General features: G+C 43.1%; 1 protein-coding gene and 1 pseudogene across 1 annotated transcript in view; one reads left to right on the top strand and one right to left on the bottom strand.

Moving 5' to 3' along the window:
- LOC126195380 (low-density lipoprotein receptor-related protein 1) overlaps positions 1–22,318 on the top strand; it is an 818,691-nt gene that overhangs the window by 419,333 nt on the left and 377,040 nt on the right. The gene's annotated exons all lie outside the window — the stretch shown is intronic.
- LOC126197387 (5S ribosomal RNA) lies at positions 19,007–19,123 on the bottom strand (annotated as a pseudogene).

Below are 22,318 nucleotides of genomic sequence, written 5' to 3'. Positions count from 1 at the left end.
GTTCCGGACTGAAACGCCTAGAAACGCTCGGCCACAACGACCGGCCACGGATGAGAAGAACTGTTCGCGACACTCGATCCGTAAGTCTGTAACACCCCATTCTCCTTCAGAATACGTAGATCACGTTCGAAATGTGCCACAGAAAGAGAATTTACGCTATTTATCACTTGAGTATTTAGGACTCGTCGGTTCGTTAAGAAAACGGAAGCACTGTGATAGTCTTGGACTTCCCATTTTTATTAACGCATTTCGTCGCACAGTTTGCTATTCGTGTGCCACTAAAAATTTACTTAAGAACAAAGCAAATTTCTTACGAATATTATACAAGGTGTACAACTTTGCTTCCGCCGTTTGCCGATAGGTGGTGACAACGTTAAATAGCGGTCGAAAGAAACAGATCGCAGACGGCAGGCAGTTAGCTTGGACCTCGGTCAACATAACCTCATTCAAACATTAGTCGATTTGTGCCTGCATCATAGTTGTTCCAGGGTTATTTAAAAGGGAGGTTGGGCCCGAAGTTAAATCGACTGTGATTGGCTGGCGCAGTGACGTCACTGTAGGAGCAAAGCGAGGCAGTGGCTAGCGCAGCAAGCGACTCTTACTAAGGACAAGCAACTACTTATAACACCAACAAGTTCTCAGGAAGTTATTTAAAACAGTTGATTTACCTGTTTAGATGTTTGCAGTAGAAGAAGAGTTGGTTGGTTGGTTTGGGGGATCAAAGGGACCAGAAGAAGAGTGCCACTGTCTTGATTTCCGCTTCTGTGCTGCTGCTGCTTTCTGCATTTTATGCTTCGTATTGAGGAACCGCATACGAATGAAAGTCGTGTTTTGACATACAGTTTTATAACGTGTGACGAAAATTCCGGATATTTAGTTTGGACAGCAGTGCATATTGTTTTCACTATATTTTTTTCCTTGGAAATGCTATCCAATCCATTAAATTCATTAAAAATTAGTTCAAACTGAGACACCTTATGTAGCCACTCATCTGTTGGAACTGTAAGCCCACCGCAAGATAGAAATTCAATCCAACCATAATTTTCATTTGTTGGAGGACTTAAAATATCAGCAGACGGCGTTCCCAGTGTCTTGTCACAGTTCTTTGCACGATATGCAATGTAGCCAGCCAGGTAACGGAATCCTTCTGCAGAACAGTCACATCCCTCTTTGACAGTAGATTCTTCTGGTGCAGGTTGAACAGGAAAGTCAATATCTCGTAGCTCTTTTTCACCATCTATCATTTGCAGTGCTTCGCTCATGTCAGGCAAAATTCCTGTGAACAGATGTGACGTCAAAAATCCGTCATACTCATCTGCCTCTACTGATGTGTCACTTGACAGAGGAATGTCATGAGCATTCTGTCCCAGCAGCAATAGCTGTAATCGATATTTTACTTCTGTTGGAGAAAGGTTCAAATGGAAATGACCAATTCCTCTGATCTGTGAGAAAAAATTTTCCAGTGCATCCTGGTTCAATCTTGCAGTTAAAATATATGTTATTTGTAGTGGCTGAAGATCTGAAAACAGTCCAAATAATGACCGAACAGTTGTCATAATGCCTTTTTGCATTGCCTACGCGCATTTTTTCGGCACACGTATACAGTTCTCTCAATATTCTTTCTTGAACATCCTTATGTATCCCATAACCACATGATAACACATTCTTATCGTACCTCCGAGCATTCAGAATGTCAAATGCGTCGTTTGCTAACTGAAAAAAATTTGCTGCTTCCTCTTCTTCAGGCATTAGGTACTTTAGGGCTTTAGCTGTGGTACTCGAAAAAAGTTGCATTGCCAAATAAACCCTTTGACGCTCTCTCCCCTTGACACTGAGATGAAGCTGTGACAGTTTAGGACACAACTTTATTTCACTCCTATCTAATGCGAGCAGTCTTTCTACAATAGATTTATTAACAATTTTCCCACTTGGAAGCTTTAGTCCGTCATCCAGAAAGTGGTTCCTCATTAATTTAAACAAATGCGGAACATCTGAAAACACCCAGATTCGTTTATTTTCATACTGCGGATTGGAAAAGCAGGAATTTGTTTCTGTCACATTAAAATCTTTCCACACAGATCGATTTTTTGTTCCAAGGTCGCACACTACCGCAACAACATCGTAACCAACATCTTGTACAGAGCAGACAATACTGTTTAACCGATCAGCTGTTATTTGTGTGTCAAAATCATAGTAAATGGGTTGCTTCCACCCAGAAAACAGACCACGTACCATAACAAATAGCACGTTACTGTGTGGCCCTACAACACGATCTTCAACAGGATCATAAATAATATTGGTGTCTACATTCATTTCGTCGAATGATAGCACACACACACGTTCAGTTTTTGTCAATACAGATGAGTGGGCTTTCATTAGTTGCAAAACGTCTGTCAGCACACCTGGAAAGCATCTGAAAGAGCGTGACGTCCATCTCTTAAGTGTTGACAGTCCTGGAAGTGGGAAACCGACCTGATTTCTTAAAAACAAATAACACTTCCTAGACACAGCACGAAGTGTAACCACTTTACAAATATCTTCCCTTTGCCATTTTGCTCGTTTCTTTCCACTCAACAAGCAGTTTATCTGTGTTTTTGAAAACAATTTGCCTAATATTTGAGTCACTTTCTCCTGCACTTGCTTCTTTTGACACCTTTGTTGATATTTTATTTTCTCACCACAAGCTTTCACTTTGAGTTTCAAACGCTTCTCACTACACCTGAGATTTGCACACATAGCTGTCAGTCTGCGATTCCTGTATTCTAATTCTTCTATGCGTTTACAGAGTTCGCTGATCTGTTTACTATCAGTGTCACAGTCATCTGTCGCTGTTGACTGGTCTATTTTTCTTTTTTTCGGAGACACACTAACCAGGTGCTCAATTGCAGTTTTCATTTCTTTCTTGCCTGCAACCTGTCTGCCCTATTCGGAGAAACTGTGTCATCAGGGCCTGAATTTCCACTAACACTGGGAACACTTCCTGGTATATTCACACTCGGCACTGCGTCTGGTTTAAGTGTTTTCTTCGGCGGTAGATTGAGCAGTTCTGCTCGCAAGTCACGTAGATAATCATCGGATGTGAAATGCAATGAACAAACAGTTGACTTCGCAACATTGAAACGATCTTTTCGGTGGCACTTCATAATCCAGGCCTTCTGCACTTTAACGTCTTTTGGGAACGAATGATAAATTATATCGGTGCCTTTTGTCTTTCGGCTCTACGTGAGACACCCGGTTACAGCACACCCAGGCATTTTAACGCAACACTTTTACAAATCACCGCAACAACACCACAAACTAAAGCAAAACAACAACACCGGTAAAACAGCTCTTTTGGCGCCTCGACACAACGTGCTCCTATGCTGACGTCATGCGCAGAACGACGAAATATTCGCCGATCTGCGCAGGCCATTTGCCTCCCCCCCCCCCCCCCCTGAGTTGTTCTTGATTGAAAATGTCAGTTTACGAGCCTAATTCTCGTCATTTGCGGGAGGTGTTACTGTTTTGTTCCAGTATGAAGAAAACAGCATCTGAGTCTCATCGAATGCTCTCAAGTACGAGTGGTAAAGACGCTATTAGTGTAAGAACATGTCGTGAGTGGTTTCAACGCTTCAAGAACGGTGATTTTAACGTCGTAGATCAGCATAGTGGTGGAAGGGAGAATGTTTTAGAAGATGCAGAATTGGAGACATTGCTGAGTGAAGACTCGCGTCAAACTCAAGAAGAATTGTCACGATTAGTGGGAGTGGCACAGAAAGCCTTTTTAAAACATCTCAAGGCTATGGGAATGGATCAGAAAGAAGGAACTTGGCTGCCGTATGAGCTGAAACCAAATAGATGGTGAACGGCATTTGTGTGTTTGTGAACATTTGCTTCAGAGGCAAAAACGGAAGGGATTTCTGAATTGGATTGTGACCGCGGACGAAAAATGGGTTCATTACGATAACGCTAAAAGCAAAAAACCATGGGGATATTCCGGCCATGCTTCCATGTCGACGGCCCAACCAAATATTCACGGCTCCAAGATCATGCTCTGCATTTGGTGGGACTAGCTCGTCATCATGTACTGTGAGGTGTTAAAACCAAGTGAAACAATCACAGGCGCTCGTTATCGAATGCAATTAATGTGTTTGAGCAGAGCATTAAAAGACAAACGGCTGCAATACAGCGAGAAGCAGGATAAAGTGATTTTTCAGCACGACAACGCTCGACCCCACGTTGCAAAAGAGGTCAAAACATACTTGGAAACGTTAATATGGGAAGTCCTACCCCACCCGCCGTATTCTCCAGACATTGCTCCCTCTGACTAACACCTCTTTAGATCAATGGCGCATGGTCTGGCTGACCAACACTTCCGATCTCATTAAGAAGTCACTAATTGGATCAATTCGTGAATTGCTTCAAAAGATGAAGAATTTTTTCAATGTGGGATTCGTACACTCCCCGAAAGATGGTAGAAAGTAGTGGCCAGCAATGGAAAATACTTTGAATGATATATGTGTAACCAATTTGTTTCATTAAAGCCTCAAATTTTGGGGAAAAAGCGGCGGAAGCAAAGTTGTACACCTTGTACAAGGTACGGTACAAAGAGAAACTCAAGCATTAAACCGATCGGGTGTCTGAATGAAACAACAGTCAGCCAAAATACCCGATACTTTGTTGACACATACACTGCCCAATCACATTAATTCATCGCCTATCAAAAGCCTGAATAACAAACTTTTGCGGTGCGGACCGCTGCGAGAAGTGCAAGAAGAGTGTCAGTGAGGTTCTGGAAGGTACACTATATCATCAAAACATACGTTTTTCAAAACATACGTTTTTCATATTAGGTGCATTGTGCTGCCACCTACTGCAAGGTACTCCATATCAGCGACCTCAGTAGTCATTAGACATTGCGAGAGAGCAGAATGGGGCGCTCCGCGGAACTCACGGGCTTAGAACGCGGTCAGGTGATTGGGTGTCACTTGTGTCATACGTCTGTACGCGAGGTTTCCACACTCCTAAACATTCCTAGGTCCATTGTTTCCGATGTGATAGTGAAGGAGAAACGTGAAGGGACACGTATAGCACAAAAGCGTACAAACCGACCTCGTCTGTTGACTAACAGAGACCGCCGACAGTAGAAGACGGTCGTAATGTGTAATAGGCAGACGTCTGTCCAGACCATCACACAGGAATTCCAAACTGCATCAGGATCCACTGCAAGTACTATGACAGTTAGGGGGGAGGTGAGAAAACTTGGATTTCATTGTCGAGCGGCTGCTCATAAGCCACACATCACGCCGGCAAATGCCAAATGACGCGTCGCTTGTTGTAAGAAGCGTAAACATTGGACGATTGAACAGTAGAGAAATGTTGTGTGGAGTGACGAATTACGGTGCACAATGTGGCGATCCGACGGCAGGGTGTGTGTATGCCGAATGCCCGGTGAACGTCATCTGATTTACCGCCAGAATGAGGCTCCCGCTCTTACAGCATTTTGGTCTGAAGATGACCGGAGGCGTGGTCGAAACCGGTTACCAGAATAAATAAATTTGTGATCAAGACTGATTTTAATAGTAACTATTAGTAATAACATTGATCACTGTCTGCTCCCACGATGTATTCAAAAGAGAGTATTTAGTTGAAAGAAGTGACGTAGGTACAGAACAAACCACATCCCTTATAAAAATGTATGGTACAAAAGAAGGAGGCATTTCAGCAGCGTATTACGTTTATCAAACATGGATGAATTAGAATCATTCCGGGATTACCAGCTGGAAAATAACTGGATTCTTCTAGCTGTTTTAAAGTTCCGATAGGAATAGCTTCTCGGATTATTACTGTACAGTGGCTCTTTTTCTGGTTTCATTCCTGAGAGTAAACTTGTATTTAGATCTAAGAAAAATAGCAATGACTAGCATTCGGAACTGAACGCCGGCCGCGGTGGTCTCGCGGTTCTAGGCGCGCAGTCCGGAACCGCGCGACTGCTACGGTCGCAGGTTCGAATCCTGCCTCGGGCATGGATGTGTGTGATGTCGTTAGGTTAGTTAGGTTTAACTAGTTCTAAGTTCTAGGGGACTGATGACCTAAGATGTTAAGTCCCATAGTGCTCAGAACCATTTGAACTGAACGCTGTCAGTAGCAAGTATTCGTCCACTGAACAATACTTTGCTTCGAAGTCGATCATTGTAATTTACCATGCTGGTTATCACTGGGAAATGAAGAAACTAGCACAGGATAGAGTAGCATGGAGAGCTGCATCAAACCAGTCTCAGGACTGAAGACCACAACAACACAACAACAGTTATCAATCAGCTGTTACAAATAAATCATGGAGTACGAACACCAGGAAATCGGATGTTGTGCTCCGGTTTAAAAATAAAAATATTCCTCACAGTATAAACCAGACTCGTGGCGAACTCCAGGAGATCGTTAGTTTATACAAGTCACGCAACAGAACGTACATACTTTAACTTTGCCGGCCGGGGTGGCCGCGCGGTTCTAGGCGCTGCAGTCTGGAGCCGAGCGGCCGCAACGGTCGCAGGTTCGAATCCTGCCTCGGGCATGGATGTGTGTGATGTCCTTAGGTTAGTTAGGTTTAATTAGTTCTAAGTTCTAGGCGACTGATGACAGAAGTTAAGTCGCATAGTGCTCAGAGCCTTTAACTTTCTTGCACGTAAATGTGGTGACACAGTTTTGCGTTTATCCACATATCATTGTCAGTTTAATCTCATGGAATTGATTTGGACAAAGGTTAAAGACTACGTGAAAAAAAAAATCAAGTTAACAGAATCTGAATTGCTTGTGCAAGAAGCAACACGGAACATGCCCCCTTCAGCGTGAGCACAGTCTGAGAGGCGCGATGAAAAGCTTCTGGAAGGAGATATTTATAGCGAGGTGAAGATGGATATAAGCCTTGAACCTATCATGGTAAATTTACAATTAGATGGTTCAGACACAGACTGAGAAAGCAGTGACTGTGATATTACGGTATGGACTTTGGAACAAAGTAAAGTAACAATGTTTCATCGTTTTGAGGATTCCTGGTCTAAGAGATGCCGATAGTTTTCAACGTTATCGTTCAGCATTCTTGCAAACTACTCGCAGAAGATGGTTAATTGTTTGCTTGTTCAGTGGCTTATATACGCGATCTCTCACTGTAATGTCGAACGAGTTAATTTATACTCGTCATGCTCGTTGACAGCGAAAAATATGACAACATACTGACCATTTTTACGATAGTCTTTTGCAGTAGTCTTTTCTACCAATATTTATTTTTTTACACACAGTGATTACACTTAACTGCAGTCAAACACTCCGTCATACGTGCATTGTAAATATTTTTAAAAACATCTCGGAATAGAAGCAGTTGGCATGCAAATATATAATGATTTCGGTTTGTGTTTAAACCTAATTTTGTATTGTGTATTTCTTTTTTACTGATAATACAGTCCCAGTCACAATAAATGACACTTAGTGCAAGCAGTTTCAATAAGCTTGCCGTTAGACAACTGTTCTTTTGAGGAAAATTGTGCTTGACATCTTCACAGAGCTGTGTTAGCTGTTCTCTCCTTCCGACGTCACACGGACTAACGCTGTGGAGTAGTGGAGCAACGTCGTCAAGACGTGAAATAAGATTTCCTTCATGTCGATTGATCGTAATCGGTTTTAAAATTTATTATTCCCCTTATAGATTGGAACGTATAATACGATGTACGATGGTCACTCCAAAAGAAATGCACACTATTTTTTAAAAAATCCATCTTTTATTCTATACGAGGTGTGGCTAGAAAAAAAACCGGACTAGTACTGGTGAAACAATAAAACGAATGCAATAAGGCTGAAAGTCGCGTGGCCTGTCACGTGACTCTCGCTCCGCCTACTGCTCGAGTTTCATCTGCCTCCTGCACTCAGTCTGCCTGTGGCGTCTGTTTTAAGTAGTTGACGTTTTGTCTGTGCGTCGGAAAATGTTGAGTGTACAGAAAGAACAGCGTGTTAACATCAAATTTTGTTCAAACTAGGAAAATCTGCAAGTGAAACGTTTGTAATGTTACAACAAGTGTACGGCTATGATTGTTTATCGCGAACACAAGTGTTTGAGTGGTTTAAACGATTTAAAGATGGCCGCGAAGACACCAGTGATGACACTCGCACTGGCAGACCATTGTCAGCAAAAACTGATGCAAACATTGAAAAAATCGGTAAACTTGTTCGACAAGATCGCCGTTTAACAATCAGAGCAGATTGTCGCATCAGTTTTTGCTGACAATGGTCTGCCAGTGCGAGTGTCATCACTGGTGTCTTCGCGGCCATCTTTAAATCGTTTAAACCACTCAAACACTTGTGTTCGCGATAAACAATCATCGCTGTACACTTGTTGTAACATTACAAACGTTTCACTTGCAGATTTTCCTAGTTTGAACAAAATTTGATGTTAACACGCTGTTCTTTCTGTACACTCAACATTTTCCGACGCACAGACAAAACGTCAACTACTTAAAACAGACGCCACAGGCAGACTGAGTGCAGGAGGCAGATGAAACTCGAGCAGTAGGCGGAGCGAGAGTCACGTGACAGGCCACGCGACTTTCAGCCTTATTGCATTCGTTTTATTGTTTCACCAGTACTAGTCCGGTTTCTTTCTAGCCACACCTCGTATGTTTGAAAGTTTTGCAATTTGTAGATACATCCTTTAGGAACAATATTTTCATTCCTCCACATAATTTCCATTCCTCTTAACTGCCATACGCCATCTTGGAACCAGTGCCTGTATACCCGCACGGTAAAATTCTGGACCAGCCTGTTGGAGCCACTGTTTGGCAGCGTGCACAAGGGAGTCATCATCTTCAAACCTTGTTCCACGAAGAGAGTCTTTCAGTTTCCCAAAGAGATGATAGTCACATGGAGCCAGGTCAGGACTGTAAGGCGGGTGTTTCAGTGTTGTCCATACGAGTTTTATGATCGCTTCCATGGTATTTTGACTGACATGGGCCGTGCATTGTCGTGCAACAGGAAAACATCCTGCTATTGCCGATGTGGTCGAACACGACTCAGTCGAGCTTGAAGTTTCTTCAGTGTCGTCACATATGCATCAGAATTTATGGTGATTCCACTTGGCACGATGTCCACAAGCAAGAGTCCTTCGGAATCGTAAAACACCATAGTCATAACTTTTCCAGCAGAAGGTGTGGTTTTGAATTTTTTTTCTTGGGTGAATTTGCATGATGCCACTCCATTGACTGTCTCTCCTTCTCTAGTGAAAAATGATGGAACCATGTTAAATCACCTGTCACAATTCTTCCAAGAAATTCATCTCTACCATTCTCGTACTGTACCAAAAGTTCGCTGCATACCGTTTTTCTTGTTTCTTTGTGAGCCACTGTCAACATCCTGGGAACCCACCTGGCACAAACCTTTTTTAACGCTAACACTTTCAGTATTCTGCAAACACTTCCTTCCCCTATCCTAACATAGCGTGACAATTCGTTCACTGTAATGCTTCTGTCAGCAGTCACCAATTCGTTAACTCTCTGCACATTGTCTGGAGTGTGTGCAGTACGAGGTCTGCCGCTGCGAGGACAATCCTCAATACTGCCTTGCCCGCTTTCATCACGTAACCTGCTTGCCCACCGACTAACTGCACTGCGATCGACAACAGCATCTCCATACACCTTTTTCAACCTCTCGTGGATGTTTCCCACTATATCGTTTTCACAGCACAGGAATTCTATGACAGCATGTTGCTTCTGACGAAGGTTAAGCGTAGCAGCCATCTTGAAGACATGCTGTGACGGCGCCACTCACGGGAACAGGTTGAACTAAGTTTGAAAACAAGCGGGAAGGATCTATGTACACGCTGTAAAACTTTCACACATGCAGAATAAAAACTGTATTTTTAAAAAAAAATAATGTGCATTTCTTTTCGAGTGACCCTCGTATCTTAGGCAAATGAACCTCATTGTTGTGTGCAGCAAGACAGTTCGGCACCGTGGGCTTCGTTTTCCGCTGTCAGCCGTCACGCATGCGCAGACATCGTGCCCTCCACTTTTCCCCACCGCTCCGCCTCTATGCGCGGAAGCGCCATCCGACGTGACGCGGGCTATAGTGGTATGGATCGAGTAACTACTTTGTGTGGGGAATCCAAGTAGGATGCGGCGTACCGACGAGTGGAGGTCAGCGGTGCGGGTGCCGTCTCTCACAGAGGGCGCCGGATTAATTAGCAGCGCCGTTCATTAGCGCAGGCAGTAGAGTGCGACGCGCTGCATCTCTGCTGGTGACGAGGCGTCACACGGCGGTCCACACCCACCGCTGCTGGTTACAGCTAATAACCTGGTTTACCGGCGACTGAGTCGCAGCTTACTTCCAGCCCGTTCTCTCCATTTACACTACTGGCCATTAAAATTGCTACACCAAGAACAAATGCAGATGATAAACGGGTATTCATTGGACAAATATATTATACTAGAACTGACATGTGATTACATTTTCACGCAATTTGGGTGAATAGATCCTGAGAAATCAGTACCCAGAACAACCACATCTGGTCATAATAACGGCCTTGATACGCCTGGGCATTGAGTCAAACAGAGCTTGGATGGCGTGTACGGGTACAGCTACCCATGCAGCTTCAACACAATACCACAGTTCACCGAGAGTAGTGACTGGCGTATTGTGACGAGCCAGTTGCTCGGCCACCATTGACCAGACGTTTTCAATTGGTGAGAGATCTGGAGAATGTGCTGGCCAACGTTCACCGCGATATCGCCAAACACGGATGCGACCATCATGATGCTGTAAACAGAACCTGGATTCATCCGAAAAAATGACGTTTTGCCATTCGTGCACCCAGGTTTGCGTTGAGTACACCATCGCAGGCGCTCCTGTCTGTGATGCAGCGTCAAGGATAACCGCAACCATGGTCTCCGAGTGGATAGTCCATGCTGCTGCAAACGTCGTCGAACTCTTCGTGCAGATGGTTGTTGCCTTGCAAACGGCCCCATCTGTTGGCTCAGGGATCGAGACGTGGCTGCACGATCCGTTACAGCCCCGTGGATAGGATGCCTGTCATCTCGACTGCTAGTGATACGATGCCGTTGGGATCCAGCACGCCGTTCCGTATTACCCTCCTGAACCCACCGATTCCATATTCTGCTAACAGACATTGGATCTCGACCAACGCGAGCAGCAATGTCGCGATACGTTAAACCGCAATCGCGATAGGCTACAATCTGACCCTTTATCCAAGTCGCAAAAGTCATGCAAGGCATTTCTCCTCCGTACACGAGGCATCACAACAACGTTTCACCAGGCAACGCCGGTCAACTGCTGTTTGTGTATGAGAAATCGGTTGGAAACTTTCCTCATGTCAGCACGTCGTAGCTGTCGCCACCGTTGCGAACCTTGTGTGAATGCTCTGAAAAGCTAATAATTTGCATATCACAGCATCTTCTTCCTGTCGGTTAAATTTCGCGTCTTTAGCACGTCATCTTCGTAGTGTAGCAATTTTAATGGCCAGCAGTGTAATTTAAATTGTACGGTGGTAGTAGTTAATATGTTACTTGTAGGTGCATTGTTACTGTTAAAAATCTCACGCAGCCCGCGTATATTTAAAAATCGCAAAGAAGTTTAAATAAAATGGTGAGAATAATTTGTATGAGCGTAATTACGTGTGAGGCAGTGCGTCGTTAGCGCAGGCGGAGCGGCGAATGAGGCGCTACTTGTGGTATCTGCAGGCCCTTGCTGCTGAGCGCTGGCTGGCTCTTGTTACGAAACTGGAGGCTGCCCACTTGACGCCGATGAGAGCGCCTGAGCAGCTCTCTCTGGAGTCGTCACGATTGGCCGCGCCGAGAAGTGTCAAGTGCCGTAACAGCCCCTTCGAGGCTCCCCCTAAGCTTAAAAACCCACCTCCTCCTTTGTACCACGGCTACGAGGAGAGGTTAAACTTCCGACTCTTTTGTTGTTCGATGCGTCTGTACAACGAGATGTGTGTTTTTCGTGGTTCCATAAATCGCTTATGGCAAATGCCGGGGTGGTTCCTTTCACTCATTAGTAACCAGCTTTACGTTAACGGTACACGTGACAGGACTAGGCTTTTAGTGATTATTATTATTATTATTATTATTATTATTATTATTATTATTTGTGTATGTAGGCAACGATGAACTTCTGTAATCTTCTTATGCTCGTTTAACCAATTACTGAACATGTATTCTTTCATTTTGTAAGGGATCCGTGATCCCACGAACATAGATGCTAGTATCCGACGCCCAGGTCGATAGTAGACTGGAGTCGATTGTCGAGCGCTGCAGAAGGCAGTGAGACGAGTGTCGAGTAAGCAGTAGTACTAGAGAGTGTCGTGTGAGCAGTTGTGTTGGAGAGACGGGCAAGAATGGTGGTCGCGTAAATTCACCGGAGTATGACGGGTGCGCGCGTCCCCCTGATCGTCGTGGGGTGGACCCTCACTAATATCGATTCGCGAGTGATATGAAACAGAAAGTGACAAGTGCCGCATTACGTGTTTCGCGTCAACCGCGTCGGCCAGCAACAACCATGGATTGCAGTGAGGATTGTTGTGAATGTTAACCATCAGCATTGCGTGTGACGAAGTACTGGAAATCAGCAATCAATAAAAAGATATAACCGTAATTAGACGTGCAAGGCGAAGGTAGCAACTGCCTCAGAATTTGTGTGTTAGTAGAAAATATATCAGTTTGTACATCGCAACCTTTGTGGTCCTTAATGATAGACAAACTTTCAATCATTCCACTATTCAGTTGCAAACTAGCCGCACTCGGTTGAAATACCCCCGAAACCATAGCAGAAGAACCGATAGCCTTTCATCCATTAAGCACACGGTCATATAATCATGATAATTAACTGTTTGGCGGCTTCGATAAATTACACAAAATCCAGTAAAGGAATTTAATCGGGGGTGTTTCAATTTCTGTCTTGTAGTTGTGAAAAATAGTACATTACTGGCAACAACTGCCAATTGAATTTAAACATTATTTCTACAGTCGGAATCTCATTACACAATGGATCGGAAGTGTAATGAGATATTTTCTAATACAGTCCACGGATCCCCCACTATAGTCAACACTAGCGAGGATTACACTTCGCCGGCCGGAGTGGCCGTGCGGTTCTAGGCGCTACAGTCTGGAACCGAGCGACCGCTACGGTCGCAGGCTCGAATCCTGCCTCGGGCATGGGTGTGTGTGATGTCAAGAGGTTAGTTAGGTTTAATTAGTTCTAAATTCTAGCCGACTGATGACCTGAGAAGTTAAGTAGCATAGTGCTCAGAGCCATTTGAACCATTTGAGGATTACACTTCAGAATGGCAAAGAATTTTCTTTCAACGATTGCATTTTTACAATTACGAAAAATAAATGGTATTTAGTATTTGTAGGAGTGTAGCCATGTATGGAAGTGAAACGTGGACGATAAATAGTTTAGACAAGAAGAGAATAGAAGCTTTCGAAATGTGATGCTACAGAAGAATGATGATGGGTAGATCACATAACTGATGAGGTGGTATTGAATAGAATTAGGGAGAAGAGGAGTTTGTGGCACAACTTGACTAGAAGAAGGGATCGGTTGGCAGGACATGTTCTGAGGCATCAAGGGATCACCAGTTTAGTATTGGAGGGCAGCGTGGAGGGTAAAAATCGTAGAGGGAGACCAAGAGATGAATATACTAAACAGATTCAGAAGGATGTAGGTTGCAGTAGGTCCTGGGAGATGAAGAAGCTTGCTCAGGATAGAGTAGCATGGAGAGCTGCATCAAACCAGTCTCTGGACTGAAGACCACAACAACACAGGTGTTTTATTAAACCACGAACTAATGATTCAATTAGAACTATATACAGGTGTTTATAAATGAATATCGGGATTTTAACGCTTTATAATATTTATTATATTGAACTTACAGTTGTAAATGATATGTCAAATGAAAGAGCAATTCATACAGTTTTACTAAGAACCTTATAAATGTTCAATGTGACGATCATTTGTCACACGGCGCACATCAGTATAGCCGAGTTCTTCCCAAACGTTGATAAGTGTGTCTTCAGTGATTGTAGCAACAGCTGCTTCAATCCGAGTTCTTAATTCAGGGAGGTCTGCTGGTAGCGGAGGCACGTACACACGATCCTTGATGAAGCTCCAAAGAAAAAAGAAAAAAAAAAAACTCGAGCCGGCCGCGGTAGTCTAGCGGTTCTAGGCGCTCAGTCCGTAGCCGCGCGACTGCTACGGTCGCAGGTTCGAATCCTGCCTCGGGCATGGATGTGTGTGATGTCCTTCGGTTAGTTAGGTTTAAGTAGTTCTAAGTTCTAGAGGACTGATGACCTGAGATGTTAAGTCCCATAGTGCTCAGAGCCATTTTTGAAAAAACTCGCATGGCGTTAGGTCGGGTGAACGTGGAGGCCATGCAAAGCAAGCCCTGTCATTAGGCCCCTTGCGGCCTATCCAGCACTTGGGTACAGTGAAGTTCAACCAATCATATGTCAAATGAAAGAGCAACTCAAACAGATTTTTTTCTTTGGGCTTCATCAAGGATCGTGTTTACGTGCCTCCGCTACCAGCAGACCTCCCTGAATTAAGAAACAGGATTGAAGCAGCTGTTGCTACAATCACTGAAGACACAATTATCAACGTTCTGGAAGAACTCGGGTATAGACTTGATGCATGCCGTGTGACAAATGGTGCTCACATTGAACATTTATAAGGTTCTTGGTAAAACTGTTTGAGTTGCTCTTTCATTTGACATATCATTTATAACTGAAAGTTTAATTTAATAAATGTTATAAAGGGTTAAAACCCCGATATTCATTTACAAACACCCTGCATTTCTAACAACATCCTCTTATAGAATGATGAAGTAATCCTCATTATATCGCCAAGTGCTACCTACAACTCCTTCTCAGAAAAGAAAGCTATCTTTTCACGTTGTGAGCAGGCACTTCTTACAAAACCTGCTTCTCCTGAGCCAATTCACTCCTTAGAGACAGTTCCTTCACCCACACCCTGTACCCCTATTGAAACAAACCAAGTTGAAATGTGTCCACTGCACGTACTGTCTGTAAATCACTTGATTGCTGGACCGCTTACTTCTGCACTGACAGAAATTGGAAGACTTTCGGGCTGCCAACGCTTTGTGTCCGACTACTGCCACCAATTACAATAACTGTAATGTGTATGTCCTACAATAATGTAGTAGCCATTACATAAGTACTGTTGTGGTGTGCTGCCAATTAGTTCGTTTATTTGTTGCAAAGAGAGTAGTGAACCAATTTCTGATCCATTGTCGGTACTGCCTACAACACGAAGTCATTTTCATGAGTTATCGACTCATTTGTGTCTCAATTTTGTTGCCAGAGAGGCACAGTACAAAGTATAAAATGTATGTGTATTGGTTGAATTATGTCAGAAACAAGGAATATGTTATTCGTAAATTAGTTTCTAACCTCCACCACGCGCGCGTGAATGCCAATATTTTAGAAAAATGTGATCATTAGTTACTTATGTAATCAGTATTATAGTCTTACGAAATAGCCATAATAGTAAACAGCTTTTGAAAATAATTTAGTTTCGTGAGCGTAAGTTTTTACCCTTCAGAAAATTTCATATTACCTCTCTGGGTGTAATTACCTACCGACTAGGAACTACTCATTTAGAGTCGGTATAACTAGTTACATAATTTTTCATTAAGGTTCAAAAATTGTAAACAGTTCCTTAACAAACCAACAATCTCATGTCACTTACATTTATTGCAGTATCATTTTTATTACACGGACACATGCTGATTTTTTAGCGTCATTTAAACGTAACGCCAAACACTAATAAGAGCACTTTACTAATTTTTATGCATATTCTGTTACGCCTGTTGTTACGGAAACGTCCCCTTAGAAAAATTAATGAATTACTGTGCTGATAAACCTCTTACATTATTTGATTTTCAAACAGCTGAGCAGAAATGAACGTACTCAGACATTACTCTCTTTACTTATTCTGATCAACACTAAACTGAAACACAATATTTTTAGCGCAACGCAATCTGACTTTTAATACTCCCTACAAAAGACTGGCCCTGACTAACAATAACCTATACCTTTCATGAATCACTTACCTCACAAAAATCTACATTACTCGAACTACTGCAATACAGCGAGCGCCAATACTGCCAGCTAAATAAAAGATTCAAACTACCGAAGTCACTAACTACTGATAGGCATAGTTAGCAAATGAAAGATTTTGATAAAGAACAATGTATTTACCTTAATAGTGTCCAAAAGTCATAATAATCAGTTCATGACATCCAGTCTTACAAATTTACTGTCTCTGATGGACACACGTCCAGATCATCCGCTCTCAAAACTCCGCCATCTCTCTCCCCACATCCACCACTGCTGGCGGCTCACCTCCAACTGCCCAACGCTAAGCGCTGTTAACATCCAGCTGCCCAACAGTACAATAGCCAACAACAATGCAAACCAGCCACAGACTGCACACAACACAGCCAGTGATTTTCATACAGAGCGCTACGTGGCGTTACCAATAAAGAAACCTAAACAGCCTACTTACACAGTTCCTTAACAAACCAACAATCTCATGTCACTTACATTTTGTGCAGTATCATTTTTATTACACGGACACATGCTGATTTTTTAGCGTCGCTTAAACGTAACGCCAAACACTAATGAGAGCACTTTACTAATTTTTATGCATATTCTGTTATGCCTATTGTTACGACTTTTCTTAGAAAAGAATGTTTCGGAGGCAATGGGACTATGAGAGAAAATTGTACCCCTCAAAATTTCCCCCTTTCAAAGAAGAAGGAAATACAGAAAGATAAAAGGGTCTTACTCACTCTGCCACAAAAAAGGGTATATTTCTATGTAAAAGTTACAGCTTCAAATACAAGTGACATGAACCAAGTAAGGAAACATGTTGAATTTCTTCGTCCAGAATACGAAAAGTATATGGATAGAACTGATCGACCAGATCAAAGTGTGAATCGTGACAGGTAATGGTACTGGATGGGCTCTTTTCAGTTGGTTAATTGGATGTCATTGTACACAGTGTCCGCATACTCTACCTTCAAAATGGAAATAAATCGTTCCTTTTAGTGTTCAAGGAGAAGTTGTGCAGATGTACGTGAGGAAATATGCGACCCCACCGAAGGGACTTACCCAGCGCAGACAATGTAATGGACAAGTGTGTGTTGAGTTTTTTGCTGCTCACCATATCAAGCAATTTGTTATACTTGTATTTTATTTTTAATCTGTACTCGTGTTTAATTCGTTGCTTTCAATAAAATATTTGTAACCGAACACCTAAATGAACGGTTTACTCTCGTTACTGCTCAGCCCTACCATTTATTATACTGAAATTAGAAAGTCTTTTCAGTGTAACAAATAAACGCAACACTAATGGGTTACGGCTGATTTCCCTCCTGATCCTTCCCACAATCCGAGCTAGCCCTCTGCATCTAATGACATCGTCCTCGACGGAGCGTGAGACCCTAATCTTACGACCCCCTGCCATATTGCTTCAGCTGTGCTTCCTTGGCTCTACTCCTTTTTAACTGCTGCTTCCAACCTGGCGAGCAGAACGGCTAAGAGTGCAGCATAAGCGCCAGGCGCAAGATGAGTCGCTCTGTTTACGCACTCCAGAGCGGGTTGTTAGGTTTGCCGTGTGGGTACTTCGACCAATTGATTCGGCTTATCGCAGCAAGTGGTATGAATTCCAGCACAGAGTAGATTATAATATTTTTAATTATACAGGGTGACGCAAAAGTCACTATATACTTAGTGAATGTATTTCTATAGGTTGGTTCTATGTGCATTCATGCTGTTGGTAGGAAGCAGCAAATGAGACGCCGTGTAAACAAATGAATCGTAACATAGTCTTGACAACACATGTCCATACAGCATCCAATGATGCCATTGGCAGAAGATGATGCGGCGGTCGATGGGACCAAATTGGCCCTAAGGGCCGCGCGGGATTAGCCGAGCGGTCTGAGGCGCTGCAGTGATGGACTGTGCGGGTGATCCCGGCGGAGGTTCGAGTCCTCCCTCGGGCATGGGTGTGTGTGTTTGTCCTTAGGATAATTTAGGTTAAGTAGTGTGTAAGCTTAGGGACTGATGACCTTAGCAGTTAAGTCCCATAAGATTTCACACATTTTTTGACACTAACGCTAGAATGCGAAACTTTATCTACCTACCATGGCTGTGTTTCGCTGAAGCAATAAGCCTAGTCTGTGCAGATTATAACTATCCGCCATGTCTTGTAATCTCTAAGGATATAGTTGCTGTAGCTTCCAGGAGACATCTGAGGTCATCAGTCTCTTATTCACCCCCCGGGACGGAATCTGTGTACCTCATCCATCTACATCTAAAGTATATCCTACGTGTGAGAGAGAGAATGTTTCCAGAATGTTTGCGTAGCGTGTACCGGAGGCGGGCTGCGAGTAGCATCCCGGTATTCACGTAACGGGATGTGGGAAACTGCCTAGAAACCATATCCACACTTGTCCACTGACCAGGCCTCGTCGTTAAATCAGGGACGGGCTTGCCTCCCCTTGTCCCGGAACCTACGCGTTACTGCGCTCAGCTATCCGGCGAGTTCCAAGAAAATTGCTTTTGTTATTTTTATGTTGGCAGGAATGTTTTCACGAATTAACATATGTTTGTTTTTGTTTCCTGGCCCCTAGCGAGATTCGCTTTTTTCCGGAAAACAGCTTGCTAATTACATACAATGCAAGCAGTAGTGTGCCTGGCGAAGAGGTCAACATAGTGCCGTCTTCGGTTGCGATTAGAGAAAGCACTCCGTCGTCAGGCCACAAGTGGCCCATCGGGACCATCCGACAGCCGTGTCATCCTCAGTAGAGGATACGGATAGGAGGGGCGTGTGGTCAGCACACCGCTCTCCCGGCCGCCATGATGATTTTCTTTGACCGGAGCCGCTACTGTTCGGTCGAGTAGCTCCTCAAGTGGCATCACGAGGCTGAGTGCACCCCGAAAAATGGCAACAGCGCATGGCGGCTGGATGGTCACCCATCCAAGTGCCGGCCACGCCCAACAGCGCTTAACTTCGGTGATCTCACGGGAACCGATGTATTCACTGCGGCAAGGCCGTTGCCTGCGATTATAGAGAGAGGGAATTTTTTGAAAATCCCCATCCACTGAGAAAGGGAGAAAAAATAATAACCTTTCATAATTGGTGCTATTTTTAGCCACAGAGGCGGAGTGTAAACTTGTGAAGAACAAAGTCAAAATCAACTGAAATTCGTCCATTACATTACGACGAAGCTACTACGTCAAGAACAATAAGATGCTGCTCCCTCAGTTATGTTAAACAGCTTAATATTTACTTGATTACAGTCGTGTTTCTCAAAGAAGTAAATTACTTACATCTGTAAATGCAGAGTCGCCATTGTTTACGTTGCTGGAATAAACGTAAGGAATTCAACATTCCATACTTCCTGAACACAAGATGTTACAGGGTGTTTAAATAAGAATATACGAATTTTGATTGTATATGATTGTCAAACTGTAAGACGTACAACTATGACACTTGGGACACATGTTAACCTATCTCTCAAGTTTGGATTTAGATGTTCAATATGTCCCCCATCACCAATATAAACAATATAACGGTACTCGAATTCCTCCCGTACTCGGGTAAGCATGTCCATCGTCACTGATGTTATGGCAGTATGGATCAGATTCTTCAACTCTTCTGGATTCTGTAGTAGTGTTAGTACATAAACGTTGTCATTAATAAAAAACCCACTGGAAGAAGTCGCAGGGCGTCAAATCCGGTGACCGTGGAGGCTAGCTTCGAAATGTTAAGTTGCCATCTGTTTGACGACCAATAAAAATGCTCGGTGGAGTTTGATTAAGATATTTACGAATTTGTCAACAACAGTTGAGGATGCCCCGTCTTGTTGAAAAAAGAAGCTGTCGTCGTTCAGGCTCGGAAATAAAGAGTTTTGCAACATAGCAAAATAATGCTGAGCGTGAACACTGTTTCCGTCAAAGAAGAATGGGACGTTAATATATGAGTGGGATATCGCACAAAACACATGGACTTTGGTGACTCTCGTACATGTTCATTGCTTGCATGTGGGTTCTGTAAGCCCCAAATTCTAACATTGTCTTTGTTCACTTTCCCACTAAGGTGGAAAGTCGTTTCGTCACTGAACACGATGCGTTGTGTAATAGTGGTTGGTTGGTTGGTTGTTCGGGGGAAGAGACCAAACAGCGAGGTTATCGGTCTCATAGGGTTAGGGAAGGAAGTCGGCCGTGCCCTTTCAAAGGAACCATCCCGGCATTTGCCTGGAGCGATTTAGGGAAATCACGGAAAACCTAAATCAGGATGGCCGGACGCGGGATTGAACCGTCGTCCTTCCGAATGCGAGTCCAGTGTGCTAAGCACTGCGCCACCTCGCTCGGTGTAATAGTGTTATCATTGTCAGTAGTATTCTGAAGCTTGTCAGAAAATGTCGCACGTTTGTGTTTGTCGTCATAACGTAGAGCCTATAGCTGCTGTAACTTGTACGGTTTCATAGCCAACCGACGTCTATAAACACGCCAAATTGTTGTTGTAGGTGGTTCTATCTCACGAATGGCACGACGAGCTGATTTTGTAGTGATGAGCAGATTTTGTAGGACTGCGTTGCAAAGTGCTTTGAATTCGTGCGTGACATTTTCGTCGGAAACAGGAAGGCGGCCAGGCCTCTTTTCTTTACTTGCACATCCTGTGTCTACAAACTGTCTACGTCGTCTGCGAATGTTCTGTCCATTCGGAGAGTCGGTTTGGTACCTCAACCCTAAACGTCTTTGCACTGTAGTCTCAGAATTACACTTTCCAAACTCGAGAACACAAAATGATTTCTGCTTCAGAGTAGCCATTTGACGTCTTGTGACGGGAACCAGTCAAACAGAAAACCGACATGTAGCGGCAATGAATATAAACCATACAGTGTATTTGTTCCTCCAGTAACCGAGCTGTGGCGCACCGATCGATAGTTTTGACAACATAATACTTTGTAGTATGTATGTTCTTTTCGAAACATCTTTTATTTCTCATTTTGAATACACCTCTTACGAGGTCAAAACACGAATAAGTTTCGCGTAATATTAGATGTGTTCCAGAGTGTGAAATATCCCATAAATAAATACTGCAGCACGCTGCTGGCATGACGCAGTTTCGATAGACGAAATGCTGGCGGCATATTGTTATGGGGACATTCTTGCTTTGTCAGTGAAATTCTGAAAATTCAAAAAATTAATCAGAATAATGAGCAAAGTTAAGCCCAAGGAACACGGCCGCCCCCTCTTTATCAAGCACATGATATTAACTATTGTGAAACTATACATCTGCACAGCACTGCTTTATGTCAAAAGCAACTTAAATGAGTTCGAGACGAGAGAGAACATACATCCCCACAACACCAGAGGCAAACTGGACTTCGATATACCAAGAGACAGACTCACAAAGACTGCAAACTCACACAAAATAATGAGTTTAAAACTCTTCAACAAACTTCCAGCATCTGCTCGGTCACTGACCAGTAATATTTTCAAACGTAAGGTTTGTGACTGGTTACTCAAACACCCATTTTATAAGATAACAGAATATTTTGAAATAATCATTGACATTAGTATATAAGAATATTCCTAAAAGAAAAGGAATTAAATTGTAAAAACTTTACTGTAAAGTTATTGTTAATTGTATATTTAATGTTCAGACCTATTCCGCTGTAAGCGGTCAATGGTGAATAAACTGAATACTGCTTCCTGTTGTAGCCTGACGTATATGCTACCCGCGTGTCCGCCCTGCGCGTAAAGTAGCTTCAGCAGTTAACGAGACGTCGGAATTTTTCTTAACACTACAGTGAGTGTTCTCTCTTTTCCAACAGCGTAGGCTCATACAGAGATTGTATATTTTCCTAGAAAAGTTAGTTCTTCTTTCTCATGTCAGTCATGCTTGATGCACACCTCGCAGTGGTCGAAAAGCAGGAACGCAACCAATGCCCACACATAATAAGAGTCACGAGATCCCTCTCTGTATGAAAACAAGTGCGAATACTAGTTAGGACAGACGATGTATGTTTCAGTACTTTCTTCTGCACTTTTTGCCTTCCATTCTGAACAGACGCAATATATTATAAACGGAATAAACTATATTGAAAATACCAAAGGAAGGTGGGACAGTATAACCTTCGACATATCAACCAATCTTAGTACACTTATGGCTTAGTATCTAGGAAAAACATACTGTGACCCAGGAAACTGCTATCTTTTTTTTTTAGATGGTGTAAACTAATGTC

Source organism: Schistocerca nitens, chromosome 7 (genome assembly GCF_023898315.1).
Source record: "Schistocerca nitens isolate TAMUIC-IGC-003100 chromosome 7, iqSchNite1.1, whole genome shotgun sequence".
NCBI lineage: Eukaryota > Metazoa > Arthropoda > Insecta > Orthoptera > Acrididae > Schistocerca > Schistocerca nitens.
The sequence above is the reverse complement of the archived record's forward strand: the minus strand, read 5'-3'. Positions and strand labels throughout refer to the sequence as shown.